The 17,167-nt window shown below is 37.6% G+C and overlaps 1 protein-coding gene across 6 annotated transcripts in view; it reads right to left on the reverse strand.

Annotated features, from left to right (window-relative positions):
- LOC120624924 (brain tumor protein) overlaps positions 1 to 17,167 on the reverse strand; it is a 190,648-nt gene that overhangs the window by 74,578 nt on the left and 98,903 nt on the right. For 4 of the 6 annotated variants that reach the window (XR_005658784.1, XM_039891743.1, XM_039891742.1 and 1 more), the window contains exon 4: positions 9,666 to 9,711. The exons of the other annotated variants lie outside the window; for them this stretch is intronic. The gene's annotated coding sequence lies outside the window, so the exon portion shown is untranslated. The remainder of the gene's footprint in view (positions 1 to 9,665; positions 9,712 to 17,167) is intronic. 6 annotated transcript variants of the gene reach the window in all.

Below are 17,167 nucleotides of genomic sequence, written 5' to 3' on the forward strand. Positions count from 1 at the left end.
ACTTTCAACTAAATATTTCACAAATCAAGCTGAAGTTAGAGCGTGAAGGAGGGGCAAACAAACACACTTGCGCATTTATAATATTAGTTACGGTCAGGACATCATCATCTGAAAAAAATATATACTTCTTTAGTCGTAAAAATGTAATAAGCCCGTTTTGACATTTGTGCAAGACCATAGAATGTAACTTGGAACGAAACTGAAAGAAACAATAAAATAAAAATCAATTACATACGGTGTTTTAAAAAATACGTAAATTTTTTTGGTACGTTAAAGAGTCTGAGTTGATGTATGGCACCAAACGGCACATGACTGAAAAGTCCCCGCGCGCACTGCGCAGTTTTTCGTTCCTCATCTTGTAAAGCTTACTGTGCGCTCGTGTAAGTTTGATATATATTGTTTACTATTACGTTAACTATGGCTCTTCTATTTTGGACATTAATTAAACATAGTGATTTGACTCGATTTTTGTGTTTGTTGTTATATAGTACTAACTCTGTTTCAACATGTTGAAAAGTGGATGTATAATCAACAGCTAGTCACGCGTTTTGGTTGTGAAGTTAAAGGAATACTTTGAACGAACGAACACTTTACAATACATAATAATATCATTCAAGTACTGATACAAACTTGAATTGATTTATCGTGAGTATCGAGTCCCGAGTCTTATGGTTCATAACTAGTTACGTCGCGATGACAAATGTCAAAACGGGCCTATTACTTTTTTACGACTATAAATTATATTAATATAACTACCGTATTTCTTAGCCCGTTACTATCTTAAGACTGCATCATTACTTGCCACCACGTGTGATAGCACACCACTAAAAGTTAGTTGACAAAAATATATTTCCTGGCCCTTTTGCACGCGGCGTTATGAGGTATAGTATTACGCCCACAGCAAAAACCGATCACAACTCGATGTTTGTGCGTCACGCAAAACGACCCGCGCAACTGTGTGTTTCGACAATTTTAGTTGTATCGTTAAAGAATAATTAAAAGGTTCCTCAAAAAATATTTCTTTCATTTTATAACATTCCTACCTATTCTTGTATTGTGCTTGATATCATTTCAGTTATAATATTACGCCCACAGCAAAAACCGTTCACAACTCGATGTCTGTGCGTCACGCAAAACGACCCGCGCAACTGTGTGTTTCGACACTTATAGTTGTATAGTTAGAAAATAATTAAAAGGTTCCTCAAAAAATATTTCTTTCATTTTATAACATTCACCTATTCTTTTATTGGGCTTGATATCATTTCTTAATTAGATAATGCTTTCAACCGTGCCTTGTCATGGCGGCAAATCAGGTAACAGTTGTCACCACGATGCGACTAAGGGAATGTAACGAAGAATCTATCTAACTACGAGTACTATTTACTGTGTTTACCAACCCATTCGCCCAGAGGGGTGAGTCTGGAAAGACCCTCCCGGGGCGGAGGCCTTTAGTCCAATGGTGGACTATAGATAGATAATGCATCCAAGTATGTAACCAATATTTTTTTAATTCGAATTTATTATGCCCTTTTGAAAAATTTAAAAATCCCATATACATAGTTATATAACAAGGTTTGCGACATACAGGCCTTCCGTTTAGTGTTGCGTTACACCGCATCGATATCGATGGCGGTCACTCGATACTCTTGCGTCACAGATATCGATTCCGGAGGATGTCGAGGCGAACTAGCTCCACATTCAGGAAGGCTTAATGGCCTGTAAACCTGTACTTGAAGCCACTTAGTGCTCGTTGACCCTGTTATTAGGTTCGTTGAGAGAAAACGATTTTTATGATGTCGTTTTTAGCGACAGATTTTTTTATGCGACTATCGGGTTGCGACTCGGGACTTTGGGACCAACTAGATCGCAGAATATAACTCACAAAATTTTTTGTGGCATGTTTGTGGCCATTATTTAACCCATACGCCTAGTCGGTTTCAAAGCATCATCGTACCGGAACGCTAAATCACTTGGCGACCCGTCTTTGTCGGTAGGTAACTAGTCAAAGAAGCCTCCCAAAAGGATAGACCGGAGAAAACTCAGAAATTAAGGGAGGGAGGTCATCCAACGTCCAACATTGGACGGCTGATGGATGCCATACACCCATCTGAGTCTGATATCACACCTGGACCACGATCTTGAGGAATGAAGGTACACCCACAGACAGGGTGATTGAATATACGGAAGCCGAAATATTCTATAGATTTCTGTAGATTCGGCATAAATACTATTTCACTAGCATAGGAAATAATCGTAGGTATCTACCGAGTTCCATTTACGAGAACAAAATGCTATAATCATTTATCTCTCTCCAACAAACGTCTACACATCCGGCGCGACAAAGACAGATGTATTGGCTAATCTCAAATGCATTTCGTTCCGACATTCGATGCCGAAAGTTATTTCCTTCAAATATCGAACCCTCGCAGAGTTATTCTTCCTTCTAAATTCAATATTTTAAATCAACTGACCAATGTGGATGATAGTTTTACACAGGACCACGGTTTTTTTTTATGAACAAGTGACACAACTTTGTGGCGGTTGAGATTAGTCGTCACCGAAGCATCCCAGCAAACAAACAGTAGGTACCGATAGATAAGAATTTTATGCTGGAAATGTAATGACCTTTTCGGGTTGTCCTCTTCAAGAAGTGGTTTTAGTTTTAGGTACAAAAGCCAAGTACAAAAATGCAATTTAATATTAGGGTAATTTTGGTATAATCGACAGGCTATTTTTTTATCTCGATAAACTTAATATTAATATTACATATTCATAATATTATAAAACACCATAGTAAATTTTAAGATAAGATAATTTTACTAAATAAATAAATATACAACGACAATACATCACATCGCCATCTAGTCCCAAAGTAAGCTTAGCTTGTGTTCCATGACTGATGAATATTTTTATGAATAATATACGAGTACATAAATACTTATAACATAAAGATTAAAAAAAAAGTAAAAGTATTTAAAGACAAAAAGGTTTATCCTTGCATTTTGAGTTAAAATGGAATTTCATGCAGTGTATATCTTCTTGAAAGTGACACCTATCCAATAGCCGCTTAAAAAACAAAGCCGTGGCCCGGAGAGTTAAAATAAATGTTCCGACAAAGTTCCAACAGTTCCGAGCATGGAACTCATCGAGTTACTTGATGAGCAAGGAACTCGCCCGGCTTTGTCCAAGTTAAGGTTAACTCGAACTTTTCTAAAGATTTTTCTTACAATTTATTCAATTAAGATTGTTTGCGAAGCTCATGTAACTTGAGTAATAATGTTATAAAAGTTTTCTGTTGTTACGTATGCTGGAGTTTGTTTATTTTTTTTAAAACTATTATAAGCGCACTTTATAATCGTGTTATTGACGTATTTAAGTGTATCTATGGAACTAGGTACTCAATGGTGTAAATGCTGAACTCTGTGGTCTTTAATGTTACGCGATGACCGGCAGAGGCAATTCGGAAATTCATATTTTCTGAATTCTGGTCTTGTGAGAGGCTTCCTATTTATTCATCACCCTACATCTATACCCTACGACTATATACTGTCGCGTCGCTGCTGTCTGGACAATGTTGGCCTTTGATAGGATATTAACTACTAGCTACTCAATCTCTACCTTAATCTTTGGTAGCACGGAGTATCAGTCTTCCCCATACGCCTTCGACGAGCACGTTAAACCGTCAGTTATCACTTATCGTGACAATAATTGTAAAGGCCCACCAATCCGCATTGGGGCAGCGTGGAGGCTTGAAGCAGCATTGCGAGATTAATATTCAAGGCCACTCGTGTGAAGTCGGGCGTGTGGGCTAGATATTGGAAAACAACATTAATCAAAAATAATAAGATTGATTTAAATCAGACTTGTATTAGAAGAATATGTAAAGAGAAACAGAATTATACGTTGATCGTAAATTACGCCTTGTTAATATTAGGGTTGCCAAAATCCAGTTTGGAACATATGATTTTATTATAAATAATGTTTATTTGCGCTAACTTATTGCTTCATTGGATTGTTTCGGATTATGCAGTTTGATGGAAACCCGCTGCGACTGTATTATCCGTAAAAGTAGGAGGGAAAATTTATATCGGCCTAGTTGCCTGGAAGCAAATAAATATATAAAATTGAATTAAAAAATAAATTTAGGAATTTATTATTTGCAATTTTTCTCTAGTCTGCTCCGGACGTGGCTAGTTACTTACTACCCTACCGACAAAGACTTGCAGCGAAGCGATTTAGCATTTAGGTGGCTTAATATAACTGCCAAACTAATATTGAGACTGAATAACAACTTATTCACAGGTGATTTACTTTAAGTGCTAACTAGTAGGGATAGAAACAAACAGACACAGGTATCTTAGCTGAGTCGTAAAATAGCACTCGGCGTGATAAATATATTGAATATTATTATGATCTAGAAAGATATATATACGACGAGTAAAAGCTTCCAATGCGTATGGGAGCGTGATTGACAACCCTACGGTTGGCATAGTTTACGAAAATTCTTTTGCTCATCAAGGTGACGGTTATACGGAAACTGATAAAAGAGAAATTTTCTGAAGACTTCTGATCTTATTTGTTGGATCCCTTTATTTATTTAGGCTATCGATTTATAAGTATTTTGATGCATCAATCTATTATTATGAGATAACTTGAGAGGCAACAGATTACCTGCTGGAGACGGGGATAGATTTCATGTATATTCTAGCGTTGCTTTAACATTAAGTCCGCCTATTGTAAAGCATTTTTATGGTTTTGCAAGTGAATAAATAAAATATTAACTTCGGGTACAAATCACCGAGGCGGTAGGTATAAATTCGTATAAACAAATCCTTGAACGTTGGGTGGTACGTATCGCGATCCGCCATTTCACGTGCAAACAGCGGGAATTGAAAACGAAGCCTCTCGGGTAAATCAAAGCTTTTTCAAAGTAAATCGAACCGCTCCGGACCAATCGGAAACACGTAATGAGTGTTCAAGTCATTTGGTAACGTAAACTCCGAGGGTATTCGTAGCTTTTTAAGTTATAATGGGTTTATTTATGTTACACTAGCTATTGCCCGCGTTTTTCGTCCGCTTTTATTACAAATGCCGTAGGAATTGTTTCGTAAAAGTAACCCATGTTACTCTCCTCTACACTAACTCATGAAAACAATCAAGCTGATTTGCTGCTTAGTTGTGGTCACGTCACGATCTCAATGCTCATTGCTTGCATATTTATAATTCCACTACAAGATAGCCCTTGACAGCAACACCTGATGGTTACTGATGTTAAAGCCTTAGACGGTACCGGGCTAACCTGTCAAGGCAAGCAAGTTATATAAATACCCCTCGAAATGTTTTCTAGGCGACATCGTACCAGAACGCTGAATCGCTTCGCGGCACGTTTTTGTCGGTAGCACCTGTAAACTTATAACTTTCACAACGTAACACCTGCTATCAGTGTAGATACTGAGTAGTATGACCCAACTCATTTATTCATTTCACTACAAATAAGCACTTGACTGCAGTCTCATGTGATGATGCAATTTAAGACGGTTTATCTGTTAGAATATGACAATTATAACCCTGATCTGTTTCTACGTGGCATCGTAACGCTAAACTGTTTAGCGGCACGTCTTTGTCTATAGGGTGGTAACTAGCCACGGCCGACGCCTCCCACTAGACAAGACTTCATAGCAATAACGAATCGTCGGCGACAATCGGGAAGAATAACAGAAGTGCACCCGACGGAGGCGTATTTCCGAAGCGACCGTGCACGCCGCGTAAACAGGGAAGCGGCGCGATCGATACGGCGGCAAACACGGCGGTCGCCATGGCAACGGCGCGCCCGCTACTGACACCATAACACCTGCGACGCCATGGATTACTTAGCAAATTTCATATTATTGCATATAACGTAAACCAACGGTAAACTGTTAGAGTAGTACAGCTTTTTGTGACAAGCATCATTGTTGCAATGCCGTGTTCGGGTCTGAAGGGCGTGGATGCCGGTTAAATTAGAAGCACATTTTTGGGTTTAAATATAAAAATTTTGTTACGGCAGGTACGTTAAGCTGTCGGTGTCAGTTATTATATACTTCTACTACTCTGGATTATTTGTGCACGGCAACAACTAAAAGGATCTCATCAATATTTTGCATAGATAAACGTAGACTTTGGAGACGAACATAAGATACTTTTAAAAGACCCAAAAAACGCAGAAGTATATGCTATATATAATGTAACGACGAATGCCATACCAACTTGGTGGTTTGAGCCAATAGAGTAATTTCGAAATTCAAAACTCTTAATTATCATGTCTTTCGAAAACGTTCCTATCTATACCTTGTATTCGTTTATTTAATTAAATTAATCCCACTTCTGCACTATAATGCAGCGTCCTTTTTGTGGCCAATTGGCAAGATTACACCTTATGGTTGGCGATCAAATTGGTACACCAACGTTGACGCCGGTTAGACCCCGCGTTACGTAGCCGTTACAGTAAGTAACTACGTAAATTGCAATACTAATTAATGCGAGGAGAGTTAAACCAGGTTGACATATCTCATATTAAAAAAAAATGGAACAGTCCGTGGTTTCAAGATCCCATGGAAAGCCTTATTGCAGGGCGCTGCCCCTGTTGTGACGCGCTGTTCAACTACTACAGATACCTACGCCGTTTTATTGTTTTATAGTACGCAGTTGTATAACAACTGTATAGTAAGTAGTATATTTTTATTATTCATTTCCTCAACGTAAGATACAGTGGCTTAGACTGGGTTTACGACCAGCGTTGGCATGAAACATTAAGATGGCGTTAAATGGAAAATATCCTCCTTAATGAGTTACATGGTTGTTTTTGACGACCTTCCGGCGCGACGCAGTGGTGAGTGCTGTGATTTTAGTTGGAGGTCTGGGGTTTAATTCCCGGCGGGGCCAAAATAGGACTTTATAATTTCTGAATTTTCTTTGACGGAAGAAGCCTCCCACGGCTTCTTCCGTCGAGCCGTCGTTAGCGTTCCGGTACGATGTCGCGTAGAAACCGAGTAGCAGTGAGGGTTAAATGTAGCTGCCATACTCCCTAACAGGTTAGCCCGCTACCATCTGAGATTGCATCACGCTTACCACTAGGTGAGATTGCAGTCAAGGGCTAACTGGTATCGGAATATAAATAATGTATGAATTGATCGCCTGGTAAGACAGAATAAGGTATAACTTCAAAACATGTCGCTTACGTAATCTCAGCTAGTTAATATCCCACGGCTGGGCGTGGGCTGCTCACTCCTTAAGAGAGGGATTTAGCTTTGACCCTTCACGCTCTACTGCGGCTTGGAGGAAGATAACATAGAACGTATAGTGAGATCGTAGGAATGATATACCTACAGAATCCTTACTAATGCGAAATTGTTACCTATATCCAGCAAACTTTTAATGATCTAAAGAAATTTGGCACAGAAATATCTTACATCTTGGAGAGCGACATAGGATACGTTTTAAGTTTAATACTTATCGTTCCCGAGAGATTTTTAAGGAAGTAAAAAAACACGAACGAAGTTTCGGGCAGCACTAAGTAGAGATATAAAATTATCATTATACTAGATTTATATCGGTTTTTCTTAATTCCAACGAAAACTGTTGATTTCCTGGAATAAAATTGATCCTACATCCGCACTATAAGATGATTAAAATTTTCGCCAAGATCAGTGAAGCGGCGCGAAAAGCTAAAATTAAAAATCTATCGGGAACGTTATCCTGTTGTTTATCCGGAGATAAAAGAGTATGCCATGTTGTATTATATACGAAATGGACATAATATTATGCATATATATACCAATATTATATATACGTTAAAAAGTTTGCGAATTTGATTTAAAATCGGAGCAGCGGTTGTAGAGTACATAGGTACATAAACAAATAAAAAGACCGACACACTTTCACTTTTATAATATTACTATAGATTTAAAGCACGGTAGTAATAATTTACGTAGTTTCCTGTGGATTTAACTTTTACAACATTAGCATTTTATGTCAATAAAATAATAAAGAAAAAATAACGTTTATCGCATACACGTGTGTTATTAATTTATCGCCCTTGTGTAGTAATATTTTTATTAGTCATTTCTAGGCAGACTGTGTGGTAATATTTTTATTGCGCAGTCTGCTGTTAAAGTGTGCTTCGATGTTGGAAAACAGTGGAAATAATGGCCGATATATCAGCAAAATATATTAACTATAATGGTTTTTGGAATTTTTTTAACTAACCAATCCTTGCTTAGTTTACATTACCTGCCCACTACAGAGCACGGGTGTCCTCCCACAGTTTTAAGGGGTTAAGGCCGTAGTCCGCTACGCTGGCCCAGCGCGGATTAGTGGAAACTGATTAGTTTCAAGTCACTTATTTACTTACTTATAGGTTTTACCGTGAACTAGCGGACCCGCGCGACTTCGTCCGCGAATGAGCCGACTTAAAAAAATATACGTATGTTGTCGCGGACTGTTTTATAGAACTTTAAACTAACAACAATTCAGATAAACTTACACGTTTGGCGTAACGTTTACCGTTCACGCATCGCACGCATCAGGATCTCACAAAGAGGATATTTTTTGCAGTTTTTGCCCGAGATTCCAATATAAATGAATCCTAGCTAGATCGATTTATCGCCCCCGAAACCCTCTGTATACATATTGAGATTCAAATTACATATATATGTATATATATTTATCGATAAAACACGAATAAAATGTCATTTTCTAAAAAATCTAGCTAGATCGATTTATCGCCCCTGAAACCCCCTGTATACTGAATTTCAATAAAAATCGATGGAGCCGATTCCGAGATGCCAATTATATATATACAAGAATTGCTCGTTTAAAGATATAAGATAAGCTACCTGAAATGGCATCTATATAGATATATTAATTTTTTTATAGCGGAAAGACTACTTGGAAAGACAGATACTTGTATTTATTTACTGTGGCATTGGTTTTTTTTTTTGTAATAATTGACGGGGACCACGCAAGGTCCATCTGAGGATGAGTTGAAAACCATCGTCAAGGTATAAACAGAGCAACACTTCACAGGGCCGTGTGCCCATCAATTTGAAGCGTAGGTTTAAGTCTCGTGTGCCTGTAATTCACCGGAACACAGCATTGTAACAATGCTGCTTAGCGGCAGAAATAAGCATGGCTATAGTACTTCCCCGGACGAGCTTTGTCACAAAAAGCTCTCATCATCATCATCATGTCAACCAATCGACGTCCACAGCTGGATATAGGTCTTTTGTAGGGAGTTCCACAATACACGGTCCTGGGCCGCTTGCCTCCAGCGGTTCCCAGCGACTCGCCTGATGTCATATGTCCACCTCGTTAGGGGCCGACCTACGCTGCGCTTACCGGTGCGGGGTCGCCATTCCAGCACCGACCCCATCGTCCATCGGTTCTCCGAGCTATGTGACCTGCCCATTACCACTTCAGCTTCGCGACTCGCTGAGCTATGTCGGTAACTCTAGTTCTTCTACGGATCTCCTCATTTCTGATTTGATCACGTAGAGATGCTCCCAGCATAGCTCTCTCCATCACCCGCTGAGCGACTCTGAGCTCTACTACTGCCAATTCTTAATTGGAATCTCGTTAGGAAGTAACTCACTAATCTTACATTAGATAAAAGTCACTTATTTACTTACTTATAGGTTGTTAGGCACTACGTTGGTAGAAACCGCGATTGCTTACCTGAAACAAATATAAAATTTAATTATTTTTTGCTCCGAACAACATTATATCGTGGTTGTTTAGTATGGCTATGATAAGAAGGCTAATGCCTATTTTCAATAAAAATAGGAATCGCCTAAATCGAAAATAATAGATACATTTATTTTGCCATAAGACAGCTTAGTGTATGTTAAATAATGTTTCTTGCATATAGGTAAACACGACTAGACGTAATAAGTCTACTTGCGAAAAAGTAAATTACAGTAAGTAATTATAGTAAGTTGTAGTATCAATGAAACTAGAACTATATCTATTTTGTAGGTACTTTTTCTAAGAAATTATGGAGATATAATCACATACAACCCATTACTGGCCCTCTACAGGGCACAGATCTCTTCCCACAATGAGAAGAGTTTAGGTCGTCCACCACACTGGCCCAGTGCGGGTTGGTGGACATCACGCGCCTTTGAGAACATTATGGAGAACTCTCAGGCATGCAGGTTTGCTCATGATGTTTTTCTTCACCGTTGAAGAAAGTGATATTTTAATTGCTTGAAACACACATAACTGAGAAAAATTCAAAGTGCGTGCTGGGATTCGAACTCGGCCCCAAGAAAGAGAAGTCGGAGGCTAGGTAGGTCTATCACCGCTTTATCACATACTTTCGGATAATCACACTAGTAATCATTTATGAAATAAAAAATAATAGGAACTTCACCAATCCGATGTTAACTAATTTGGTCGCTATATGTGGCATCTATATTACTATACAGTTTATGTTTAAAGTTAGTGTACAGACCGACCCTACTTAACGTGCTCTCGAAGGCACGGCCTATAACGTTTGGTAAATCTAAATCCGCCCCTTAATACTTAAAACCATCGCCCATTATCACCACTCTTTGTTTCCAAACACAATAGTGAGCTCCTTTCATGGGATTAACGCATTAAATTCTATGGGTGTCCGACACCGGATTGTAGTCAGTGATAAAATGGTTAACTTTAACTTTAACAGTTGAAATTAATGTTACAATGATAAATTAGTGACGTTTATGAAGATTAACGTTTATACCGTCTTTTGATTCTTTGAAAAAGTTTTCATCTATACTTAGAAAATGTTACAGAAAAAGCATAGAGCTTTTCGAAATTGTACTAGACGATCTTCCGGAGAGCGGTGATAGCCTAGTAGACTACAGCTACAAATTCGGGGGTCCCAGTTCGAATTAAAATATCACTTGCTTTGACAGCGAAAGAAAACAACGCGTGGAAACCGTAAACCGTTTCTCCGTAATGTTCTTAAAGTCGTGTGAAGTCCACCGAACGTTACTGGGCCAGCGTGGTGGACTACGACCTAAAACCGTTCTCATTAGGGAAGGAGACCCGTGCCCTGCAGAGGGCCGGTAACGCGTTGATCTGTTCCAGTGACCTAAGCACACTAGATAGGTTTGAATAATTAAGAAAAAGGGTACCAGAATGATAGACCAAAGGAATTTTGCTTAAGCTACTGAAATAATACATTCAAGTATGTTTAGAGGTTGTAATGTCTAGGTGGATACGAAAGTCTTGCTTAGCCGGATCCGACAGTCGCAAGTTAGTGGCACGCCTAACGCATAGCGTAACTATAACTCTTACACGCTCGGATGCACCGCCGGCCTCTTGCACACATGACATGACGCAGGCGTAATGTAATTGGGACTACGAAACGTCATTAAGGCGGCTGACTGATTGAAACGCGTAAGGCTGTCTACACATGCGGCGACTTAATCTTCTTAAATCTAAAAACTGCATTTTTATGAATCAGGAAAGAGATGACATAAACACTCACGCTAAATATAAATAAACCCGCTCGCAAGTATGGACAGGTTCTCGATACCTTCAAAGTTTTCGTAAAATGGCCCATATCGTTCGATCACTTTAAAGTTATCTCATTATCGACTACTTGCTTTATACGAAATACTGTAGGTACTGCTGTTTTTCTTTTAATTTGGACTGTTAACCCTAACAACATTGATATCCGTGGCGTAGCTTTGGAGTACTTTGTAACGCAGTGTTTTAATATTTAAAATATGACGTCAGTTTGACTGTGACAAAACACTGCAAAAATATTCTTAGTGACGCCACATTTATAAAAAATAAGTCGTTTAATCTCTCGCAGTTCAACTAACAAACTTTTGAATAAATGAATTTTTGAATAAATGAATTCACTTTTGTTGTAAAAAATAGAAACTGATACTTTATTATTCATCTGTCTGTTATTTTCATGAACCTTTATTAATATCTTTTTAAAGTCGTTCCGCCTGTAAGCGCCCTTAAACAGTAATGACGTTAAGTTTCTCATCCCGAGGGAACCGTAGTATGTAACGCTAGCCTTATAGTGCTCCTCAGGGATTGCATAATGTGTATGTATTCAGATTTAATTGTATATTAACTTTATCGCAAATTTAAATTAGGTTTTTTAGTTAGTTTTAGTAACTCTTACAGCTAGCCAATCTAAGCGTTCCTTTGAAGTAACAATGAAATGGAGATTTACAAATTTTTTTAAAAACACGAGGAATCCATTACGATTGAACGCAAGATTGGCCGCCTTGTCAAATACGTTTAAAATATTAATATACATATATAGTTTCTAGATTGGTTTAAACAAGAATTAAAATGTTGGCTTTTTGGAGTAACTCATTTTCTTTGATGCATCTACAGTTCAAATACATAAAGATTTAACATGTTTTTTCACGTGTGTGATCCCTGACAGAATTTACTAGCGACAAAGTCGTGCGGTTAACTTATTTAGTGCTCCGGTAAGATGCTGCGTAGAAACTAATTTACGGTGTAGGTAAATATAACAGGGGTATGCTAACAGGTTAGCTGGCTACCGTCTTTTGACTGTATCATCATTAACCACTCGGATTGTAGTAAGCTAAATTGTAGTGAATTTAAAAAAAAGTAATTAAATCTTAGGAGCGAAGTCTAGCTATTCATTAACCAGATAAGCAAAATTTAATAATGGATCCTGATCGAGTTGATCCTCTCAGCTACTTTTTTGTGCCAGTAAAAATACAAGGTAACAATAAAAATGTTAAGTATTCACTCAAATAAGGGCTTCCTCATTTTAGCTGCCTAGTTAAACTATTTAATGTTTCAAAGCCAAACATTAAAATTGGCTGAACAATATTTCAGTTGCTGCAGCTTGGCTGTGTAGTGCGCAGTCAGCTTAATGTAATAATAAAAACATTTTCTTATCAAGATCTCAACGACGAATATACAAAGTGCGTACAGTAAGAATAGGGTTGCCAAAACACCACAGCAAGGGTATATAAAAATGAATACAATGAGAATTTCTGGACTTGTGACAATATGATCTCTGGACAAATACAGATAATGTGTATGTGAAATGAATAAAATTAACAATTATCCACGTTCAAATTATTAACGTGAGACTTTTTTTTGGAAGGTGCAAATTACAATAGGAACGGATTTTTTAATATTTTCAATATTAAAAAATCCGTTATCCGTTAATATTTATATCTAAAAACAGTTGATTCATTTAAGTTACCAAAGGTTATACTGGAAAAAAAACCAAAAGAATTTTCTAATTGTTCCAGAGAATCGCCAACCCTTGAAAAGTGGCCGTTGGTAACATTTGTGTTACGCGCAAACCCAGTTATATTATTTGCTTATAAATAATCGCTTTTTGATGAATTATGGGCTTAATAACTTACAAGGTAAGGTTCAATTTGATCCGTATTGATGTTTTGCGGGTAACGAATGTAAATGGGCGCGGAATAGGTAATGGAGGGCACCTGTGGCTCCTTTGAGCGCGCGCCATTGATATCAAATATCCGAAGATATGGAAAAGCTACGCTTGAAAAATTAGAATGCGATAAAAATTAAGCGTAATCGAAACGTGTCCTTAACTATTTCAGAACCTACCACTTACCCAGTTTGCCAACGGTGAATGTCAATAATATCACCATTGGATAAATGTTTCCTTTTTGAAGTATTATCATATAACATGAAGGGGCTTTATTTCCACGTTTTTCTTTTTTTTTTTTTTTACAAAAAATATATACCTTTATACTTTCGAACTATCCGGATATAATACCAAACGGACAATTGCCCCTGTTAACCTGTAAAAATCTGAGGTAAATATTACACGTAAGGGGCTTACTTTACATCATTATCATCATCAGCCCTTTAAGGGCCCACTACAGGGCACGAGTCTCCTCTCAGAATAAGAAGTGTTTAGGATATCGTCTAACGTAGTAGTTAAAGCAAGTGATATTTAATTGATGAAATTATAGACGCAAGCAACTCTGAAAAGATAAAAGTGCGTTCCGGGGATCAAAGCCGTTCTCCCAGAAAGGGATGCTGGAGTCTAGAATTACTTTTTCTACCGTTTTACTATGACATGGCTGACGCATCAGCCTACCTTCTGGAGTGCCATATCTTTACATCTAATATCTATGGTACTGTATAATATCCACGGTGCTTCCCTACAGTTTTTGCTATAAAATGTGACCTTAGGGTGAACTTAATATAGAAGTTTATGGGTCCTTAACACAAAACGTGATTCAGAAACTAAGTAAATAAGGCTTTCGGTGAAATACTGTTATTATCATTATGGTTTCTCGCTGGATCGGGTTGGGTGTATTGGCGGGAAGTTTTCGTATACAAGATTATATCTAGTGCTCTGGTATACCAAAGAGTAATTTTGCACGCCTCATAAGCGAAGCGTTGAGGTGGGTATTACTGTCAGTTTACGCACACCGAGTGATTCTCCAACTTAAATTTCTTTACATTTTGGTATTTATGTATATCTATCAACACTCTTGGCACTATCCCGTTCTCTTGCTGTAAGTCCTATCTACAAAGGTTGCCTGTAAGAGATTACTTGCAGCAATAAGGCCGCCTTTGCATGTCTACATTGTGTACTGTACTCCTTACTGTTTCTTTTCCTGTATGTTATACGTGCAATAAAGTGTTTCTTCTTCTTCTTCTTAAATGTCACTTTTTTATTCTTTATTGTTTTGATAAGTGAATATAAATACACAAATGTTGAGAAAAAACCCTATTTTTAATATTTTTAAATCTCTTTTTATTATTTAAACTAATAAAAAAATTGTTTAAAAAAGTTCTGTCTTGGACGTCCAAGTGTCGGTATGTGCGGATCCCGTATCTTGTGGTCACGATAACGAGCGATATACTTCACTTATCGAATTGATTTTTTTTTAATAGACTTCAGTATTTTGAGAAATTTTCACGGTATAATTAGATGTAGTTTAATTATTATTTACAAATAATCTCGATTTTATTGTAATGAATGAGATTATGAGCCGTGCACTTTTGGATTTTCCAACTATTTTTTTTGATTAAGTAGTAAGTGAAGTAAGTTGAAGTCATTATTATCATCATCCTATTAATTTATATCCCAATGGTGGGTTTTCGTGGCTCTTCGTCGAATGGTGATATAGAGGTCATACCCGTCGCACTGCACCAATGGCGGTTTTAGGCTATAACCTTTGCGCCTCCCCATTGCGATTTGCCCAACATAAAAATAGGAAAGTAATAGAACTGTTATATTACTACTGCAATTATTATATAACTACTGTTTGCCCGCAACTTCGTTCAAGTGGATATGGTTTACAACCACAATGAGAAGGATTTCGGCCGTAGTCCTCCACGCTGGCCTAGTGTGGATTGGTGGACTTAGCACGCCTTTTAAAACATTAAGAACTCTCATACATGCCCCTACGATGTTTTCCTTTACCCTTGATGCAAGTGATATTTTAATTGCTTGAAACGTACATAGCGCACAGATAAGACAGAGGTGCGTGCTGGGATTCGAACTCGGTCCCCCAAAGGGAAGCCGAAGTCCTAACCACCGGGCTATCATCACATAACAAACATCCATCCAAACTATAACATTTATTATATTAGTATTTAATTTAAAGATACAGACGAGAACAACGCCATATCGTGCTCCACGCGGAAAGGGGATGGTCAATGCCAGTTTTCCAAACCAGGACAGGTACTCAAAATGTCTTGACTGTAAAAGTTAATATCTAACAATTTTTGACCAAACTCAGTAAATGTATCGCAGAACCACAACTACTCGACCATGATAACCTAAAGACTAACGTGACTGTTATCCTAACCTCAAATTCCCGCTTTCACTAAACCTAGGAATCGCCCTGGGTACCTAGTGATTGAGGTGATTCCTAGAGAGTAAAAATGTTTCACAAACTCTTTTGTGATGTCTAACGCTCCGTCTAAAGTTACGACATCGATTTGACGGATCGTTAAGTTCATGGGACTCGTAAACTGACACTTGACAGATGAAAAAAATATTAATTCGGTTTATTTAATAACCTAAAATTCATACGAAACATAAACATAAATATGTTATAAGAATCACAAAATACCACACCTTCTGGCAAGAGCCATAGGTAAGTAAGGTTTTATGAGTTGCCTATTAAAAGGTGAAAGTATGCCTAGGAATCTACTTTGATTAGAAGTTACTTACTTAGGCTTTGTCTTGTCCGTCGTTAGTGAAAACGAGCATTAATTTCTTAATTTATTAAGATATATGATCTTAATAATAAAAATTAAATGAATCCCTCTGTTAGAGTAAATTAAAAAGACTCCCAAAAATTACTAAGTGATCAAATATCATGAGTCTATAGCAAGTTCATCCATATTAACTTCGTTGCCGTGAGTTATGCTCATAACGTCATTAAGCAACACACGATAAAAGCAGCATATACAATAATCTGCCATTGCGTACCGGGAGAACTACAATTCTACTACGAGTAGCTACTATTATTAAACAGCCCTGGTCGCCATGTTGGTAAAAGAGCTTAAAGATTCTTAACTTTCATCGCGACTTTTAATTCTGTCCAGGTTCAGCTTTGTTGGAAAATGAGACGAAAACGAGAAACAACAGAAAGTAACCACCAGTTTCTGATAAGCAGTTCATTGATCGAATTCACTAATCGGCCATTAATCATTGATCATTTTGCAAACGTGTTTACGAAAGAACAATTATCGGGTACAATTTTGTCATTTGTACAGTCTTTTTTAAATTAGCTTTTGATGTTTACTTTTTACAAACATCATTAAACTATGAAAGTATAACAAATCAACTAACACAACGATTCACTCTGGTAACACCTTTATATATTTTTAAGACCCAGTGGGCGGAAAGCATTGTAAAGGGAATGTTTCATAAGACTTCTATCCTTCCAGGGGCCTTCGCTTTGCTGGGTTATGCTAATTTATGTCTTAAATATATATAATAATTAAGTCGTGTTTGCGTCGCGCCACGCTGCGAATTCATTTGAATTTTACGCCCTGAGAGTTTCTCCATCCTGCGCCGAATTTCTTGACTCCACTTTGTTATATGACATAATCTTTACCGATGCGATAACTGAAGATAAATTGCTGGAGCCTGAAACTTTAAATTCGAAGGATTTTCCGTCCTACT

The sequence above is a fragment of the Pararge aegeria genome, chromosome 7, assembly GCF_905163445.1.
Source record: "Pararge aegeria chromosome 7, ilParAegt1.1, whole genome shotgun sequence".
Classification (NCBI taxonomy): domain Eukaryota; kingdom Metazoa; phylum Arthropoda; class Insecta; order Lepidoptera; family Nymphalidae; genus Pararge; species Pararge aegeria.